This window comes from Callithrix jacchus, chromosome 15 (assembly GCF_049354715.1).
Source record: "Callithrix jacchus isolate 240 chromosome 15, calJac240_pri, whole genome shotgun sequence".
Taxonomy (NCBI): domain Eukaryota; kingdom Metazoa; phylum Chordata; class Mammalia; order Primates; family Cebidae; genus Callithrix; species Callithrix jacchus.
This window is the reverse complement of record NC_133516.1, coordinates 68,793,581-68,810,686: the sequence shown is the minus strand read 5'-3', so window position 1 is coordinate 68,810,686 and position 17,106 is coordinate 68,793,581. Positions and strand designations below refer to the sequence as shown.

The following is a 17,106-nucleotide window of genomic DNA, read 5'->3' as shown; positions in this document are numbered from 1 at the left end:
TTAATAAAAATGACTGGGTTCAAATCTGCTTTCTTGGCATTTCATCGAAGATAATGTTGATTCCTTCCTCATAGGATTATTGTAAGGACTTAAGTACGGTGCCTGGCCGATTGTAAGCACTCAGGTTTAGTTATTATTAGAATGTTAAAACGTTTAGAAAATAATTTTGTGGCTAGGCACAGTGGCCCACACCTATAATCGTAGCACTTTGGGAGGCCGAGGTGGGTGGATCACCTGAGGCCAGGAGTTTGAGACCAGCCTAGGCAATATGGTGAAACCCTCTCTCTACTAAAAAAATACAAAAACTAGCTGGGTGTGGTGGTGGGTGCCTGTAATCCCAGCCACTTGGGAGGCTGAGGCATGAGAATCGCTTGAACCTGGAGGTGGAGGTTGCAGTGAGCCAAGTGAGACTCTGTCTAAAAACAAAAAAGGAAAATAATTTTGCAACTCTCTTGGGGGCTACAGATATGAACTTGATGTGTATGGGTCTGTGATGACGCTATAAATAATTTTAAATGTAAAGAATAGAATCGCTAATTTTTTTTTTTTTTTTTTTTTTTTGAGACAGAGCATCACTCTGCCTCCCAGGCTAGAATGCAGTGTCACAATCTCAGCTCATTGCACCCTCCACCTCCTGGGTTCAAGTGATTCTCCTGCCTCAGCCTCCTGAGTAGCTGAGACTACAGGCATGTGCCACCATGCCGGCTCATTTTTGTAATTTTAGTAGAGATGGAGTTTTGCCATGTTGGCCAGGCTGGTCTTGAACTCCTGACCTTGTGATCTGCCCGCCTTGGCATCCCAAAGTGCTGGGATTACAGATACGAGCCACGGCACCTGGCCAGAATTGCTGAATTGTATGTGAAACTCCCAATTGACATTATTATGCAAAGTTTTAGGAAAATAGAAACAGCAGTAACCCCATGTCTCAGACTCCCTTACACCAGCCAGGTGGCTCTCCCCCCATTTTTAAAATTATGGTAAAAAGTATATATATACTATAAAATGTATTTTCTTAACCATTTTTAAGTGCAGAGTATAAGTAGGAAAGGCCATCAGTGTGTGGTTAGGTCCTTCTGAGTGTTACTTGTTTACTGTGTGATAGTTACTAATTTTAGTAACATTACCATTGTTTCTACTGTATTTTCTAGGAGCCTAATGACAGATTGGAAAGATGCTGCCTATCTTACTTCTTCGTGTTGTAGGGTATTTAGTGCTGCCATTCAATGAAATATTTCCTATTGGGCTATAGTTATGTTCCCCCCTTTAGATTTAATGTCTCAGAAGTTATCTGTAGTACATTTCAGATTCATAATTATTTGAAAAGGAATAGTCTAGTGTATTTGCCTCTTTAAGGAGATCCCAAAATGGGTTTTGTGCTTTATCTTCTTAGAGTTTGTTAATGACATGTAATGAAAATACGATTTATTTGATCACTAAAGCAATCACAAGAATTCTGGGGAAAGGAGTGTTATTGGAAAAGAGTTTTGGCTGGGTGTGTTAGCTCATGCCTGTAATCCCAGCATTTTAGGAGGCTGGGGCAGGCAGATTGCTTGAGTCCAGGAGTTCGGGCAGCAAGACCCCATCTCTAAAAAAAAAATTTTTAAATTAGCTTGACCTGGAGGAGTGCTCCTGTGCTCCCAGCTATTTGGGAGGCTGAGGTGGGAGAACAGCTTAAGCCCAGAAGTTTAAGGCTGCAGTGAGCTGTGATCACACCACTACACTCCAGCCAGGGTACAAAAGGGAGACCCTGGTTCTAAAAAAGGAAGGAAGGGAGGGAGGGAGAAAGAAAACTAGTTTTGGTAGCTAGCTAACAAGGCCTCAAAGATGCATGGTTTGGCTACATTTTATTATAACCATCATACAGAGACATTTTCTAGAAGAAAGATGGAGACATCAGGTGACTCTGAGCCATAGTACGAAGCAACAGAGGCTGGGCTCATTGGTTCATTCCTGTAATCTTACCACTTTGGGAGGCCAAGGCAGATGGATTACTTTGAGGTCAGGAGTTCGAGACCAGCCTAACCAACGTGGTGAAACCTCGTCTCTACTAAAAATACAAAAAAAAAAAAAAATTAGTAGGGCGTTGTGGTGTGCACCTGTAGTCGCAGCTACTTGGGAAGCTGAGACAGGAAAATTGCTTGAACCTGGGTGGCAGAGGTGACAGTGAGCTGAGATTGTGCCATTGCACACTAGCCTGGAAGACAAAGCAAGACTGTCTTAGAAAAAAAAGATGAGACAAAGAATGAGACAAGTTCTATCTGGTTTGATTTCGGGGAAGGGGAAAAAGAGAGGTTTCCTTAGTGATTTCTTCAGAATGTTTAAAATTAGAATTCCTGGGCTTTTATTCCAGCCTTTTTTTTAAATTTTATTTTTTATATACACACTTCCACCATCAGAATTCCAGCCTTTTAGGGCCTGGAATATTTGAACTCATTATTAATTTTTTTGATGATACTATTACCAAAACACCAGGGGGTTTGGTCTAGGTCCTGCTGCCCTCTGCACAGAAAGCCAGTGACTGAGGACAAGTACTGCCGAGGAAGAAGGCTTTTTCATTGGGTACTCCAGCCTAGGAGATGGGGCAAATCCGTCTCCCTGATGGACTAAAACTAGGGTTTATGTAGCAGGGAAGAAATGAAACAATTGCAACAAACCAGGAACTTGGGAGGGACAAGGAGTAATCATGATGAAGGAGGGTCCCTTATCTCATTTTCCCAATGTAGTGACCTGGTGAGTTTCAGTTCCTTGACACCTCTTTTTTGAGAAGCCTTGAAGGTCTTTTCCTAAGGAACGCAGATAAAACAAATGTAAGTTTTATGCTTTAAGACCAGAAAGGGCAGTTTCTGTGTTTATCCATTAACCTATCTAGGGGACTGTTGGGTTGATTCTAATACGGAGACCCTGAGAAATACATTATTTCTGTTTATTTCTTAAGAAAAGTCTTAAGAACACGAATGTCTATTTGGAAGTTGGAAAGTCCTCTATCTATAGTGTCTGGAAAGAGTAGATTAAAGGATGGGAAGAGGTAGAGTGGGTTTCATCTTGTGGAAAGATCAATAACCGGTTTTTTTTTTAATGGCCCTTGATATTCAAGTGCATTCTGGTAAGAAAGAACTCTTCCCCCTTTCACCTGCCTGCCTATTGATCTACTTATTATCCACATGGACTCCGGGGTTCCTGTCTTATTCAGTGAGTTATAGCCATCCCAGAGTTGACAAACAAGAACCCCTTCCACTGGTCTTATGTCCTTGTCATAACCTCCATTATTTTGTTGTGGTTGTCAAGCACTTTCTTATTTTCTGGCCTACAAGTTGTTCTAGGCTCATCTTGTAGCCTCCCTGCTCCAGCCATGGAAGTAGTCACTTTTCCAGGGGACTCCAGTTCCTTTTAGTGGGGAATCGGATTTAGAAGCCCAGATGCAGGTGCTTGGTGTTATCGTTGCTATGGATTATGTAGTGTTTCATGGTTACTTCTTGTTACTATGATGATGCTGCTTCTAGACTTCGTTTGTCTAATAGTATGGCAGAGACCAGCCACTCGTTTAAATTTAAAACGAGACAAAATTTAAAATCTAGTTCCTCTGCTGCACGAGTCACATTTTAAGCTCAGTAGCCACATATGGCCGGTCGCTACCATATTGGACGGGACAGATACAGAACATTTCCATCATCACAAGAAGTTCTATTGAAGAGCACTGTTTCTAGATCCTTTCCATGGAAAGAGCTAGGAAATAATGAGTTCCTGGTGATGCTCCAGGGCTAACCCAGCTCTCCAGAGCTCCTCCTCACTCTCCCCATTCCATACTGTATCTCCCTTGTTCACCAGTAAGAATGACATCCACACATGTACTCGTGGTCCACTCCTGCAGTGCATGCCAGGTAGTTTCAGAATCACGATGTCAATACCACTTTGAAAAATAAACTAAAAAGGGTTCAGGATTTGTTTATGGTTTTTCCTTCTCCCAGGCCAAGGGTGTAATAATCAAAAATGAATTTTAAGAGTTACTTGCCTTTTTCTCCATCAGTGTTGTCTGAAATATATTGTTACTTGAAATATATTGTTAGCTTCATTCATTTCTGTTTGCATTCAGTTTTAGGCTTTTTCTATCCTTTAAAATTTTGTTTTTTGATTATGTATTTTTTTTTTTGAGATGGACTCTCACTCTGTCGCTAGTCAGAAGTGCTCACTGCAACCTCCAACTCCCTGGTTGAAGCAGTTCTCCTGTCTCATCCTCCCAGGTAGCTGGGATTACAGGCACATGAAACTACACCCAGCTAATTTTTGTAGAAACCGGGTTTCACTGTGTTGGCCAGGATGGTCTCAATCTCCTGACCTCGTGATCCACCTGCCTCACCCTCCCAAAGTGCTGGGATTACAGGCGTGAGCCACCATGCCCGGTCTGAATATGTAAGATGTTAACATGCTTCCCAGAGTTAAAACTGTACTAAAAGGTGTGCTTTTAGTGTTACTGCTACCCTGTCTTGTTCACCCCTTTTGTTCCCTTCCCTGGAAGCAAGCATCCTTCTTGTATTTCTGTTTAGGTAAATCAAGCAAATATATGAATGTTTTATCATTTCTCCTCTTTTCTTACATGTACAATAGCCTACTGTGTATACCGACTTTAGCCTTGGTGTTTTTCAGCGACACATTGTGGAGATCTGTTTCTACCAGCTCCTCACTCTGGGTTTCAGCTTTGCAGCACTCCATTGCCTGCATGCACCAAAGCTCATCCAACCAGTCCCCTATGTTTGGACATTTTGTCAATTTCCAATACTTTACAGTACTAACAATGCTGCAGTGGATGACCTTGTGCATTTGTAATATCTTGTGTGTTTGTTATAAAATTACAACTCTTGAAGGCAAATGATGGGTGTAGTGTAACAGTGTGGTAAATTCATAGCAGTTGTGAGAGTCATTCTAGGCTGCTTGGCTGGTAGAACCTGGAGAGGGCTCTGTGCCAAAGAGTACATCAGCAGATGAAATTCTGAAGCGAAGAGGTGGTCACCTGTGTGTGTAGGCTTAGAGTGGGACCTGCCAATGAACTGTTTGATCAGTCACCTGTGAGGAAGGGAACATTTATTGAGTGCTTACTTTGGAATGTCCCTGTGCTGGACGTTTAAAATACATTATCTCATTTAACTCTCACAGTAATTGTGACCCTTTAAACTAGGTAGGCATATTTCTACATCAGTCTACCTCTGTCTTTTTGTCTATGTCAGATTGATTTTATAAAAGCAAAAATTGAGTTTTGTTTTTTTTATATTGAGATGGTAATGTGTCCAAGGTGTTGGCAGCTGGGATTAATCCTGCTATGTGTGACAGCAGCCTCAGTGACCATTTGATTATGCCATAGCTACATCCCACCTGGGGAATTACACGCATCCTCAGAGGTGCACATGATATATTTAAGATGACACTTGACCAGTCCAATGTTCTGGCATGTGGTATGTGCTAAATAATTTTATGTTGACTTGAATTGGACCCTTTCTCAAGGGAAGTGCTGTTTGAGCCCACACTCCTGTCTGAGCAGACATCCTCTCTTTGATCAGCGTATACATTTACAGCGTATTTGCTCCCAGCCACAGAATAGGGCAGAGCCCCTAGGCTCACACTGGGATCAAAGCCGTGGTCACTAGCCTTGTGCTCTATCCAGCTGTGTTTACCACAGACCCACTGAGCGACCCATAATGAACAAGGAAGAGCCCAGTGAAAGAAAACGCAGCCTTCCCTCACTGATGGGGCGCCTTTGAAACACCGTCCTGGTGTGAGATGGGCCCCTTGTTGTCTTTGCTTCTGTGGCGCTTCCTTTGAAGTGTTTGCTGGAGTCCAGTATCCCGATTCTGGTGTGCCCTTGAGTGTATCTTCCAGGCTTGGGCTCTCCTGTTCCCTTTGCGGTTCCTCCACCTCCTCTTCCCTCCCTCTTCCTTTGCTTGCATTGTCCTTCCATCCTTCATTGTTCGTCTGGTGTTTTGCTTTGTTTTATTCCTGACCCTGTCACTTCACTTTTCTCGCCATAGGGGTGAATAGAAAAAGAGGGAAATACAAACTCAAAACCACTAATTCATTCAGCTTGACAAAAGGTTGGAGGAAGCCTTTGAAATCCGGAGCCAGGCATGTAATAGAAACTCAGTAAGAAGGAGGAATTGATGATTGGCTAAAATGGGATTTGGGATTTTCTCTGGATTTTGTTTATTTGTTGCAGAAGAGTTGATTATGTATGAGAGACCTCAGATGTTCTGCAGTATCTGTAGTTTCGGTATCTAGATGTAAAAGTTTTGGCAACTTGATCATACTCCCTTTGGCAGCTGTTTCTTCTCTGTCTTTAGAGCTTTTAAGTTTGGATGTATATGGACCGGTTACCAAGAGACTATTTCTCAAGTTCCATGAGAGTGAAAGAAGCAATTCCTTATTTCACGTTAAAACTGAACCCAGAGGAAATTGAAAAGCTGAGGTTATTTTAGTTCCTTGACCCTGCTGGCAACTTGGGTATTTATAGGCAGAACATGTTACTGTGTTCATGTCTACATAAGCCTTAGAGAGAGGTGAACTTTTCATTACCAAGAATGATGATCAGGAGAGTCTTCGTATCAGGGCTTGTTAATAATAGCAACTTGTGAGCTCTTCTTGTGCGCTGGCACTGTGCTGTGTACTTCATGGGCATGACTATCACATCCCCACAGTTCTATGAGGGTGGAGACTATCGTTATCCCTCCTTTACGTATGGTAACGCCAAGCATTCTGTAACCTTTCAGGGTCACACAGCCAGCTGGTAAGTACCAGAGCCACGATTCAAAACTCAGGCTGTCTGATCCTAGAGCCAGTGCTCTCAGTCACCATGTGATATTTATGTTAATAGCACACATATCCAACTGCGATGAATCATTTGACACTGGACCCTAATGCCTGATAGTTTGGGACAGTGCAACTTAAGCACTCTTAAACTACCACACACTACTGTGGTTATTTGGGAGGCGGGAGGTGGGGACTGTTCATTTTACCATGCACAGAGGAGGGCGGAAGGAGGCAAAGGGTTGAAGGCCCCGGGCGTTAGTAGTTCAGCACACTCCAGTACTCACAGCCTCTCCAGGGTTCCCTTGGGACTGTGGAAGGGAGGATGCTGTGTAGCTGCCCCCAAGAGGCCTGAAATGAGTCTTTGTACAGGTGAAAACCCCACAGGAAGAAACAAGGGGTTTCTTTATGCTCAGGAAGCTGCTTTTTACATTGTTTTAATCCCTGTTTAAAATCTGTGGCCCAATTTTAAGTGAGTGGCCCAACCCAATAGTAACGTTGGCCTAAAAGATTCAAACTGGAGCATTTGATAATTTGCTTTAAGCATTTGAAGACCTGTCTTTTTTTATTTCCTCCAGACTTCAAAGCTCATGGAGTGGAATCCTTCAAACTATTTGCTCTTTCTTTCTGTCACGCCTCCTTGGCATAGTCTAAACTTGGTAGGGTCCTGAAATTCTGTATTCCTTTGTACTTTTATACACTATCAGTATTCCCAAAGGCATTCTGGGGATTCAAGAGGATATGTTACAGCCATAATTTTAGTTGTCCTCAATTACTAATGTAGAAACTGCAATATTGTTAAATCGGGATTTTTAATTTTTTTAACACCCCCCTCCAGTTGGCCCATGTATATTAGTTGTGTGTGTTTCCATTCACCTAGTGGAGTATCACCCAGGAACTGTTTCTCTGAGGTTTTCAGCCCCCTCACATTTTAGAGCTGTAACCTGCCTTGGCTGAGGTGGAAGCAGAGCTGCTCCACTCTGAGGACCACTCTGCATCTGTAGATTCCTTGGAAGTGTTTTGCTAATGGAGTGTGGTACCTTTAAGTAAAGGTCACAGGCCTGACCTGTGTTGTGTGGGTTTCTTGTTTGTCAGGCCAGAGGCATTTTCTCATTTTCACAGTTGAACTGAAAACAAAGGCCTCCTTATCCGAGCAGGGAGCTGTGCTCTTAAGAGCTGACATCAGCCTTCTCCCAGCAGGCCTTGCTTCTGCCTTAAGAGTCTTCTGCAGAGAGCTGGGAAGGCAGATCCCTGTCTTGCTGCTGGCATTTTTCTGGCCAAATAACACAGAATGAAGAAATGCCAAGCGGGGCAGGAGTCAGAGGAGCAGAACAAAGGCACTCTCGTCCATATTTCTGTTCTAGGCTGCACTGGGGACTTAGGCTTTAGCCTCTGGTTCTAATCTGTGCCATGAAAGTTATAAAAGTGGGACAAAAACCTTGAAAGGAGGTTTTCTTTTCTTTTATTTATTTATTGAGACAGAGTTTCTCTCTTGTTACCCAGGCTGGAGTGCAATGGCAGGATCTCGGCTCACCAAAACCTCTGCCTCCTGGGTTCAAGCAATTCTCCTGCCTCAGCCTCCCGAGTAGCTGGTACTACAGGCGCGCACCACCATGCCCAGCTAATTTTTGTTTTGTTTTTTTTTTTGAGATGGAGTTTCGCTCTTGTTACCCAGGCTGGAGTGCAAGGGCGCGATCTCGGCTCACCGTAACCTCTGCCTCCTGCGTTCAGGCAATTCTCCTGCCTCAGCCTCCTGAGTAGCTGGGATTACAGGCACGCGCCACCATGCCCAGCTAATTTTTTGTATTTTTAGTAGAGATGGGGTTTCACCATGTTGACCAGGATGTTGTCGATCTCTTGACCTCGTGATCTGCCCGCCTTGGTCTCCCAAAGTGCTGGGATTACAGGCGTGAGCCACCGCGCCGGGTCAAAGGAGGTTTTCTCAGAGGAATGCCTATTAAAGGACATTTGGGGTATGTGACAGAATGTGCATTAGTATGTACAGAGTCACCTTTTAACATGACACAAGTGTATTCAAAATGTAGAGAAACAAAACAACCCAGGGTTCTGCTGTTTTCCTGATCCTCTGAGTACTCTTTTTGGAATGATATCTTCATGAAGATGCTTTCGCTCTGGGCACACATAGCAGCTGTTTTTATCCATAGCTAGAGGGTTAACCTAGCTTGACATTGCCTGTGACCTTCATAGACCTCTTATTGCCACACAAAGCTACTTGGTCCTGAATGTATATGAAGTGCTGTCCCAAATCTACATTAATAGATTTGATTGAAGACTGGAAAGAGAAATACTAAGAAATTTGCCTACGTGTGGCTATTGATGGATGGTTCTTTATTTTCCTCTAATTTCTTGCATATAAAGCCATCATTTGCTTGTGCCACATGCAGCTGGAACATAGCAAGGTAGTTTACAAGCCCTACATTCTGTGTCTGGTATAGTTTTTACTTAATAAATGGCAGGACTTGCTCTCTATCCACTTCGCTGTGTCTTTTGGTTAAAACATACACCCATGCACATTGTCTTCATTTTTAATTTTTTTCACAGATCATCTCCAAAGCGTAATTAGAGGGCTTAATGTTGCAGTAATGTTCTGGGTCTGGCAGTAGCTAGAACTGTGCCAGACAAGGGATCTGAGTTCCAGACCCAGGCCTTCCAGCCCCAGCAGAGGCAACATGCACTTCAGAATAGAAGGAAGCAACTTTTGCTACGGCCCTCTCCTCCAGCTTCTTATGCTGTCTCTTGCCTTTCTTCTTGAAGAGACCTAAGAATAATGCAGCTAATGAATCTCCGTAGAAACAGGCTCCAGAAACTGGGTCAAGGCCAAGTGGAAAGGACAAAGCAGCCCGTATTAGATCAGGTCAATTTAGAAGCATGTCTGAGAGCTGAAATCTTGCTTCATTCCTAAATTTCCATGTCATTGAACCCAACCAGGGATGCTTATGAGTTTTCTAACTTGTTAGGAGTCATTTCCTCAGTGGCATCTGACAGTTGCCACTACTCCTCGCCACTACTCAGATTGTCTCAAAACACTCTTCTCTCAGGATGCCCTAAGAGAAATGAATGCATTCCCTGGTCAAAGATAGGCAGGTGCCAAACTCAGTCTCCTGGGTCCACTCCTGCATGTCAGCACATTTCAGGTTTTGACAAGTCTTAGGTACAGAAACACTGTTTAGCTGAGTTTCTCAAATGAAATTGGCCATTGAATCTAAATGTTATGGACTGAGTGGTATTCCTTCAAAATTCACGTGTTGAAACCTCAGCCCACTATGTGATGCTCTTTAGAGATGAAGCCTTTGGGAGGTGATTAGGGCTCGACAAGGTCATGAGGGCAGGCTCTGGTCTGTTAGGATGAGTGCCCTTATATGAAGAAACAGATCTCACTTGCTCTGTTCCCACCACATAAGGACACAGCCAGAAGGCAACTGTCTCTAGGCCATGAAGAGTGCCTTCATCGAACACCGACCGTGCTGGCACCCGAGTCTCAGGCTTCCAGGCTCCAGGACTGTGAGAAAACATCTGTTTAAGCCACGAAGTCTACAGTATTTTGCTATGGCAGCTCAAGCTAGGACAGAATCCTTCATCCCCTTTTCATAAGACCTGTTATTAATATTCCTTGGAGCATACTTGCCGCATAAATATTGCCTGACAAGGAGCATTTTTTTTTGGTTTCAAAATTCTCATATCACAAACTTTCAGACTTACAAAGCTCTGGTGCTGTAAAGCTTAAGTATCAACATGAAATGGTGTTTCATTCCTTGACTTGGGGCTGTTGGGTGCCATCTTGAATGCTTGGGGCTGTCAGAGAAATTCACTGAGGCCAGAGAAATTAGGGAAACTTGAAGTTCTGTCCTACTTTGACCCTGTGCCTGGTTATCTTCCATCCCTACTTCTCCCTGCCTCCATAGCTGTTTCTAGAGAGATCACCTCTACTTTATACCTGCTCCCTACTTCAGTGCTGTTATCCATACCAACAATTCTATTGAAACCTCTCCTGCACTCACTTGTTACCTGCTAGTTGCCAGGTTCAGGAAAGAGTGCAGTCCCTTGTCTTACTTGACTTCCGCTTTCCTGAAGGGCTCTCCTCCCCTGCTTCTGTTGGCCCTTTTCTGGCTTTCTTTGGTCCCCTCCCACCCCTGTGGCCACTCCTCAGGATCTTCCAGAGACTTGTCATTATCAGTATTCTTCAGGGCTCTGGCATTCTGCGTGCACAGACCCTTCTAACCAAGTCACGTGTGAACCCGTGGCTGGACTTGCCACAATAGGTTAATGAGTCCCAATTTTTTACCTCTAGGTTAGACCAAGCCTTCACACGAATAGGTTCACCCTCCCACTGGGTGTTGTATGTGTGCCCTGAATCCAGCACCACCTCACTGGAATTGACATCTGAAGCTGCATTCTTCTTCCAGCACTTCACCAATCCGCTCCATGTCTTATGTTCCCATATTTATTACTGGTACAAGTCTCTGTCCACTTGCCTGGGACGTTGCCGCCTTCTTCCTTCTGTCATTACCTGTGGATCAGCCTGCTAACTTTTCCCAGTAGGTGCTGGCTGGAGCCATAGTTGAGACCCCGGTTGGGATGGCAGTGCCCTCCTGACTGGTCTCACTGGTGCTCGAGTGCCAGAAGGTGGTTTCTGAAGTATTCATCTCTGCTTGGAATTCTTCCATGGCTCCCAGTCTGCCGCAGGGTGATGCCGCATGGGCCCATCTCCATAGGTGTCTGCCTGCAGGACTCCCTGGATTGCAGCCTGACCTGGGGCCCACACATGCACTTCATCCTCCAGTGTGGTTCTGAAAGCCACCTCCTCTGACAAGTGGCACTTATTCCTGCTTCATGGTGAATACTACTTTGTATACAGTGATGACACTTTGTTACAATTGGGTGTCCAGCTGTCTGTCCCCTTACCTAGACTACGAGTTCCACCAGACCAGAGGCTGAATCTGCTCACGTCTGTAGCACCATACCCGCCCAGTACTTGGCACCAACTAAGTGCTAAGTAAATGTGTGAATGAAAAAGGAGGCTCTAGGAGAGCTCTGTGAAAACCCGCTTTCTTTTGGGGCAGATATTAAGAATTGCTTTTAAACCCATAGTAATAAATCCTGAGTGGCAACACTTAGTATACTTCCATTCTCTCCCTTGTAGCCTTGATTTTTACTTCCACATGTCCCAGAACAGAGCCCCAGCACTCTCCTTTCCCTGCTAAGCTCTTGAAAACAGAAAAGCGAAAATGCACAAAGACGCAAAGTTCAGTCTGTATCACCAACCCTGCCTGTGATGCTTGTTTCCCAGCAAGTGATCTTATCCCAGTGTTGACTCTCAAGTAAGAAGCCCTCGGGTTTCTTGTGTGAGTGAAATGATTTTTTCTCACTCCTCTATATTTCTTGCTTATGCATCTGGCTCCAGTCCCAGTGTGAACATAAAGTGAGGTATATGGAAGTGAGGAATTCCATGCATTTGGGTTGAGTCTCACAGGGCAGAGAGGTGGCCAGACATTTCTTTTGGGTGGAAATTGACCCAAAGTGCAGATTTGCTCATACTCTGCTATGAAAAGCAAACATACCTTGGCCCAAGTATGTACTAGCTCTGGTATTTTTCAAATTTTTCCAATAAGTCTTCACAGCCAAAGTGTTTTTCAGCTATTTTCTAGGTTTGTTGTGTTTATTTTTGTGTGACGGTTTCATGCTTGTATCACTAATAGCTGTCCTCCTCTGTGTGTTGACTTGGAATAACACCGCGTCACTTTGTCTTAGGCCGTTGGCTTTTGAGCAAGTGACTACATCTGGTGATAGCAACACAGATACTCCATGTCAGGCCTCTCTCAATCACACAGGCTCCTGGTATCCTGTGGCCAGCTCCTGGGGAGGATTACTCAGGACTCCTGACAAAGTGATTGTTATGTATAGTTGTCCCTGGTTATCCTTGGGGGACTGGTTTCAAGACCCTTGGGGATACAGAAATCCAGGGATGCTCAAGTCCTTCAGATAAAGAGTGTGTGTGTGTGTGTGTGTGTGTGTGTGTGTGTCTCATGTTTACAAAATTAATTTTACTTATACTAATTTCTAACCAGCAGAATAAAATATATCATGTAAATCTTCAGTGAATGATTATTTATAACCTATGCAAATCCTCTCTTATCCTTCCTCTAGATGACGTATACCTAATACAATGTAAATGCTATGGAAATAGTTGATATACTATATTGGTTAGGGAATAACAGCAGTAAGAAAAAAGTCTGTCCCATCAGAGGCCTGACGACATTTTCCATCTGTGATTGGTCGAATCTGTGGATTTGGAACTTGAGGATATGGAGGGCCATGTATACCATATCACCTGTACTTTAAGTCACTTCATTCTATATATTCCAGCCAAATTTGGTGAGAATCTCCTCTTTCTATCCTTCCTGCACCCTTTTCCCACTATAGATACTTTTTATTTTGGAAAAAGTTTAGCTCTACAGAAACATTGAAGGCCTAGCACAGTGAACACTCACACCCTTCCCCGCATTCATCAGTTGTTAATGTTTGCCCATATTTGCCTTTTATCTTATTTTTCTTATCTGTGGAGACAATGCTGTGATCTCACATAATCTTTTCACATTCAATAATGCCCTTTACTGATTTTTAAAAATTCTTTTACATTTATTCTTTTTAATTCAAGCTTCAGTAATGAATCACACTACGTTTAGTCATTGTATTTTCTAGCAATCTTTAATCTAGGAGTTGTTTCACTTTGCAGCGGGAAGGGCTGGGGCTTTCATGGGAACGGAAGAGGGGACCCAGACACTGCTCTGGAGTGTCAGCTCGGGGGCTCTCACTGAAGCACCCAGGGACCAACAGCAGGGGGTTGCCTGTCCATCAGCGCCGGGAGGGGTGACATTGTATATGATGAAGGAGGGATTTCGGATATGTGTGGTTGGTTCCTCTGTGGTGGGAAGTGTGCATTCAGAAGAGGGAACAAGGAAGTGAGAGAACTGTAAAGGAGGAGGCAGAAGATTTGGAATGCCAGTTGGCGAGAGACATGGAATAAATTAAACACCTCATGCCTGCTCTAAGATAAATCACCTTCTCATAAAATTTCATCCCTGCCCCAAAGGCTCATCTCTGGGTCTAGCCAACAATTCCAGCAGTTTTACTTTTTTAAAAAAATCCAGAATCTTCACTTACTGATGGCATGGGTGGAACAGTCCCCTGTCTCTTTTTCTTCCTAAACCTACAAATCTGAAACAAGACTATAATAGAATTCTATCTTGGGAGATTCCCCAATTTTTTAACTTATAAATATTCATTCAAGGCTCCAGTGAAGTCAGTCAGTCTGTCTCTCTCTCTCTCTCTCTCAATGGCATCTCACTCTGCCACCCAGGCCGGAGTGCAGTGGCGCGATCTCAGTTCACTGCACCCTCTGCCTCCTATGTTGCAACAATTCTCTTGCCTCAGCTTCCTGAGTAGCTGGGATTACAGGCACATGGTGCTGTGTGGCTATTTTTTGTATTTTTAGTAGAGATGGGGTTTTACCATGTTGGCCAGGGTGGCGTCGAACTCCTGACCTCAAGTGATCTGCCCTCCTCGGCCTCCCAAAGTACTAGGATTACAGGCATGAGCCACTATGCCTGGCCCAGAGAAGTCTCTTGACTGTGGAAACTGGTAGCATTTAAGTGTGTGTTGGGGCATGTTCTAGTTTTTAGCAGCACATTTGATTTATAATAAAAATGTTCTTGGGATTTTGTGTTGGTGTTAATAACTCCTTAATGGAGCTGTGATTGGAGGATGGTATGTCTCTTAGGACCTAGGAAGGTGACCGAGTTGTATCACTTGGAGCCAGTGGTGGTGGTGGATGCCGGGTGCTGGGAGAGGGCAGAAGGCAGGCGCTGGTGAGAGGCCACACATGGACCCATCATGGGCGCCTTCCGCCTCCTGAAGTGCAGATCTCTGGGGCCACCTCATTTTATTTTTTCTTTTCAAGGATTGGCTGTTCAGCATTTTTTCATTTCCAAGAAATTTCGCAGTATCTTTCCAGTAAGTTGCCCTTTTTTCCTTAAACTAACTAGGTTTGTTTTATGTTGCTTGTAACCAAAAGAACTTGTTAACAAATACGCATATTTGGGTTGTTGACATTGTTTTACTGTCATTTGCAGAACTTCCAATATCTTCATCCTTCCTCCCATCTCATATAGTCCCACTTTTATAGAAGTGGGATTTCTGGGTGAGAGGTCTTCTATTTCTGCTTTCCCTGATGTGTTCTGCCAGCTTCACTCTGTATGGTTTGCTGACCTATTCCCACCAGCAACTGTATACATCTGTCTCTTTCTTGGCATCATCCCACAGGTGACTGCTGCCACTTACACATTTATGTAATATATGCAAGTTTCTTGGGGGAAATGTGTGTGTGTGTGTGTGTCTGTGTGTGCGTGTGCGCGCGCACTGCTAGAGAACTTGATCTTTACATATCCTGATTGGCCGTTTGCATTTCTTCTTCTGTGACTATGATGTTGATGCCTTGTCTTTTTTGTAAATTAGAGTGTTCATCTTTTTTCTCTTGATATGACTCTTCACATTAAGGGTGCTCTGTCAAATGCATTGGGAAGATAAGTAATCATATTTGCTTTTCAAAAAGCACTATTTACTGTGTTTCTGAAATACAAATTTTTAAATTTGAATGTGGTCAAATCATTAAGTATTTTATTTAACAGAAAAACCTTGTAAAATGTTCTAGGAAAGACTGAAATGTACTGCGTAACACCTGGCCAGGGTGTGTCTTGATGGTCAGAATGATTGTATGTGTTTAATATGTGTCTGCTGTGGGACAGATTCGTTGGTTCATCCACCCAAACCACTCCTCAGGGCCTACTGGGTTGGGGGTGCTGGAGAGACGTCAGTATGCTTGCGGGAGTCAGCCCGGGGTAGAAGAGGAATGTAACTAAGCCTGAGAAGGTTTCTGCTACAGTGATGGGCAAGAATGTGCCCGTCTTGGCAGAGCTGAGGGGGCTATGGCCACTAGGCCCCAGAGGCACGCCTGGAATAGGGCATCGTCATCATGACGACAGTGGGATTGTAGCCCACTCTTTCCCCGGTTGTCCTCTTTCTCACCTGGTCTCCTCCAGGATATTTTTCAGTGTCACATTGAGCTGTTAGAGCATTTGATAGTCGCATTGAGTACTGTTAGTAAGCTCTGAAATCAGAAAAGCTTAAAATTCTGCTTTTATTTAACCATTTTACCAGATGTTTCCTGTGGCTTGACAGATGTACCATTTACTAGAAAGTTACACTCCTGAGATTTGGAATGTTATGGACACTGTTGCTATAGACAGTGTTTCTGTCAGGGCAGGATTTGGAAGACAACTTCCACATCATTTTTGGGTTGTAGATGTGTTTTTCACCAGAACAGAAATGCTATTTTCATAATCTGCTTTTTATCTTGCCTTTTTGTAAGTCGAATCTCTGGTTTACAAAATATCCAGTTGGTCAGAGTTTATTCTGATAAATACCATGGTGCTTCAATTGGTGTTACTTTCTGAAAGCAGCTGGGCTTGGGTGTATAAGGGTCTTGTTTGCAAAACTCACCTGGGTATAAAAGAACTCAGGTAGTGGGCAGGTGGAAATTTAAATGGGCTGAAAATCTGATGCTTCACTTCTCTGGGCTACTTGAAACTGGCATATGGCTAAGACATCTGCAGACTTGGCAACTTCTTGCACCCGCCTAAAAGTTCACCAAGACAAACTTAGGATGGCTGTGGCACCTTTGCCTCTCCAGTGCCTGGAGCCAGCATCTGCGGCAGCCTGAGTCCTAAGAGAAAGTCTCTCACCTAGGAATCTGCCCGTGGAAGGGAGGCAGAAGGAAGTTGCTTCCTTTGGTGCAGGAGTGAGTCTGTAGCTACGGCTGCCGCGGAGGAGAATGGGGGATTTCTGGCATTCCTTCTCTGAGAGGCTGGCGCAGCCGTGCCGTGGAGTTGCATGCGTCTTGCCTTCGGAGCTCTTCCACCTCGGCAGCAACCTTCCTCTCCTTTGTTTTCTTTCGCCCTATTTTGGAGTTTTATAAAAGCCTTTTGTTATGGAAGATGGAGAAACAAAGAAAGAGGAAATCGCATGCTGTAATTCTGACAGCAAATCTATTTTCTCACCGAATGGAACTGTAATAATGCGTGTAGCGTTTTGGCAAGGCACCTTCTGTAAATAAACCTTCCCAGGAGTTTCTGACCTACTCCAGGACCCATAGGAAACTTTTCTTGCAGTGCAGGGGGGCGAGGAGGCCCCTTACCTCGCAGCTCTCCTTTCAGGCGGGACTTTTATTCTGACAGGCACACC

At 43.9% G+C, this 17,106-nt stretch overlaps 1 protein-coding gene across 4 annotated transcripts in view; it reads left to right on the top strand.

Annotated features, from left to right (window-relative positions):
* VGLL4 (vestigial like family member 4) overlaps window positions 1-17,106 on the top strand; it is a 165,134-nt gene that overhangs the window by 122,712 nt on the left and 25,316 nt on the right. The gene's annotated exons all lie outside the window — the stretch shown is intronic.